Genomic DNA, 3,826 nt, shown 5'->3' with positions numbered 1-3,826 from the left:
CACACACAGAAACACTCTCTCTCTTTCACACACAGACACACACTCTCTCACGCACATGCACAAACACACTCTCCTACACACAAACACAGAAACACTCTGCCTCACACACGCGCAGATACACACTCTCACTCACACACGCTCACAGAAACACTCTCTCTCACACACATAGACATACACTCTCTCTCATACACACAGACACACTCTCTCACGCACAAATACCCGACACACACACACACACCTGACACACTCACACACACACACCCGACACACACACACTCACACACCCCAACACTCACCACACACACACTCATGCAAACTGTCTCTCACACACACCCCGACACACACGTTCACACACACACGCACTCACACTCACACACTTGCACACACACTCTCTCTGCACCGACACTGACTCTCTGTCAGGTGGCAGGTGATATTTTCATCCTGTTTTAAGTCCTGCATGTGCCTTCCCTCTCCCTCTAGCTCTTTAGTTTTCTCCGTACCTATGAACCAATGAGATGTCTTTGCTCAGGAAGATTTCCTTATCCTGCTGGTTACACCTTTGAAATAGATTTGTTAGCCATGATTTCCATTTCATAATACTGTGTTAGCTCTGCCTAGCTTGATTGTGTCTGCAGTAAAAGATTCAAACACTTTTCCTACTTAGCTGACTTACTTTTCTCTCTCAGTCTGTCCCAAAACAATGAGGTTACATTTGCAACATTTCAATCCATGCAGAAGATTCTGGAATTTAAGATTTAAAGAAATGCATGCACCACTAGTTACCCTTTTAAAAGCCTGAATTGTAGGGTTTCAGATTAAGGGAGTTTGCTAATTTTCAGTCCTATTTATTTTTGTTTGTTATTGATATTCACTTCGACCCTTGTTCCTCACAATGTCCATTATGGTTTATGTGAGCACAGGCACAATGTATTTGTTCAATGGTTCAGCGTTATATTGCCCACTACATTTTCTCCTGTCGCTATCTCTGAGGGACCCCACATGTAGTTTCATTCAAGTCTTCCTTCTTGAGAAAGTTTTGGGAACTCTGGTGTCCTGTTTACTAATGTTGTACTGAACTGAGCCTGACTCTGAGAATACTGACCAAGTTGCAGGAGATTATAAAAGGACAAATCACCTAACAGATTTACAGGCATTTAAACCCTCAAAATCTGAGCCACAAGTGTTGTGATTTTATGGTCCTTATTCAGCAATATTTCAATTATTATTATTTCTTTCTGTGGTATAGCTCAGAGTAAATTGAGGCAATTTGTTTTATATGGTGATCTCCAAAGATAACATTCCGTTGCTGATGTGTTGGAACCACATGATGTGTCTTTCTTGCCCCAGTTTCTGGTTCACTTGGACATTATTTGATCTTGGCGAAATGCTGGGATCGATGAGAGATCTGGCAAAAACCAGTAACAAAGAAGGGACTTTCTTTGGGCTTGTTAAATGTGGTTCAGATGGTTTAACAGAAGAGATTTGGGGATGTGCCTCGAGAATTTTAAATTATTAGTTTGCTTTCATTTTTTCCAAGTAGTTTTTCTTTAAACTGTGACTTCGATGTTACACCTGGCATGAAATGGATCAATTGTGAAGTTTTTATATCAATTGGGCAGGAATGAAGGATGGGGAGTGAAGAAATAGCCTGTGCTATCTCTGGGCCAGTGTACACTGTGTTCAAGTCCCACCCTATGACTTGTTGGCTTTGAAAGTAACCCAGTGGGAATCTGTGCTAGTGTACAGTTCAGATAAATGCTGAGTAAGGGTGTGTAACTGCTCACCAAATCCAAGAAATAAGAGATGAATGGTGAGCAACCAGTATTGCAGTAAACCCTAGGTAAAAGCTGTTGCAGAAGCAGAATGGTGATTGTTTACAGTTCTTGCCTGAAGTACAGTCCAGATTGAGTCTGAGACACAAGATGTCAATACAGGATGGAAGATATTTGCGCTAATCTCCCTGGATATTGGATGGAAGACTGTAAGTCTATTAATGGATCTATGTTGTAGAACCTGACACGATACTGAGTCTCTGTTACACGGGTTTCTACATAATATGAAAATAGTTCCAGGTTGATATTTCTGCTCAGTATTCTCCCTGCCTCAATGTGTTGGATTCCACTGACACAGCTTTCCATTTCTTTCTCCTCGATATCTTTATCTAGCTTCCACTTCATTGAAACTGAACCTCAGCAACTCTTTTCCACGTTCTTCCCACTCTCTCGGTAAAGACATTTCACCCGAGTTCTCAATTTGATTTGATGACTTATATTGATGACTGATACTACAGGCTTCCCAGATAAGAGGAAACATTTTAGCTATAATGAAAACAGAATGCTGGATAAACTCAGCAGGTCTGGCAGCATCTATGGGTGAGAGAAACAGATAAAGTTGCTAGTCTGCTATAATACTTCTTCAAAACATCAGTTTCAAGAGTCACTGGACTCAAAATGTTAATTATGTTTCTCTCTCCAAAGAGACTACAAGAGTTGCTGACTTTCTCCAGCATTTTCTATTTTTATTTCAGATTTCCAGCATCTGCAGTATTTTGCTTGTATAATATTTCTTCTATGCCTGTCGTAGCAAACCTCTTCATAGTTTTAAAGACTTTGAAAAGCCACTTCACAGATTTTGTTGATGAGAAAGTGTAGTCTTTAATCTTTCCCAGCATTTTGATGCTGGGCTACCATACATCTACAATATGACTTGGTGCAAGAGTGTAAAGTCAATCTCTTCCCTTAATCTCTTAGCATTTATGCCACACAATCAGGCAATGGTCTGCAATAGTGGGCAATGCAGGAATCAGAGCCAGCAGCGAGATGGAGAACGTGTTGATCTCTGCTTCACTTTCTGTTGCAGTTCGAGCCTCTTTTAAATTTGTTTTACTTTTCAGGTGCGATGGGACCTCGAGGACCCCCAGGTCCAAGGGGATTCCCAGGAGAGACGGGACTGCCCGGCCCACCAGGTATCCCAAGCTTCACTCATGATGTCCAACACAGCTTGGGTTATCCAGGAAGAGAGCCCAGTAGGTCCTATGCCAGTTCTTGCTCTTTCAGTAGAGAGGTATTATGTAAAACCTGGACCCTAATGTAGAGAGCAGGGCACACAGTGCACACAGAAGTCCCCAAACAAGGTACAGGAAGTCTTTGTTTAGCGAATGAGCAACAACCAAAAATCTGACATCAAAGCAAATCACTTCTCTCATATTTCACAAATAATTCTAGTTACTGTTCTGTTTTTAATAGTGCTCCTTCCTAATAATTTCAGTGGTTACAATGCAGTAATATTTTAGTGGCAATGGGACAGAACAATTGTTTAGGCATAAACAGGACACCATAGCAATTGAAATGGAAGTGACACCATTCAGTTTCTCAAACATTTCTCAAGCCGAGCTGTTGAAGAAAATCTCAAGGCACACCTTGAGCATTGACTAGTTTATTATGCGACACACCAACTGTCCTAACGGTGGCTCAGTAGAACTCCAAAGTACAGCAAAAGCTACAGGATTATATAGAAATCAGACTCAGAGCTGACTGTTAATTACAAAGGAGGTCCAAGGAGGTACCGAATCAGAGGCGAGCTCTCAGGGGTCAGCCCTAATTAATGCTATACATTCCACATGCAGACAGTTGTCACCTGACATGCTGTTTACAAAGATCTGTAACAGATGGAAAGCAGATGTCCTTTAGAACAACACATGAGCAATACATTGTAAAGAGAGAGAAGCTAATTGACAAGAGGAGGTGTCTTTGAGCAATTAAGCTACACACAGCAATATATCATAGTGGGAGAGCCACGAGCACACAGGTTAAAATGCCTTTGAACT

The 3,826-nt window shown here is 41.4% G+C and overlaps 1 long non-coding RNA gene across 1 annotated transcript in view; it reads left to right on the top strand.

The window, feature by feature from the left end:
* The window catches only part of LOC122552001, a 15,494-nt gene extending 12,450 nt beyond the window's left edge, over positions 1 to 3,044 (top strand). The window contains exon 3 of the long non-coding RNA XR_006312249.1: positions 2,894 to 3,044. This is a non-coding gene — a long non-coding RNA (uncharacterized LOC122552001). The remainder of the gene's footprint in view (positions 1 to 2,893) is intronic.
* The last annotated feature ends 782 nt before the right edge of the window (positions 3,045 to 3,826 follow it).

Source organism: Chiloscyllium plagiosum, chromosome 7 (assembly GCF_004010195.1).
Source record: "Chiloscyllium plagiosum isolate BGI_BamShark_2017 chromosome 7, ASM401019v2, whole genome shotgun sequence".
Classification (NCBI taxonomy): domain Eukaryota; kingdom Metazoa; phylum Chordata; class Chondrichthyes; order Orectolobiformes; family Hemiscylliidae; genus Chiloscyllium; species Chiloscyllium plagiosum.
The sequence above is the reverse complement of the archived record's forward strand: the minus strand, read 5'-3'. Positions and strand labels throughout refer to the sequence as shown.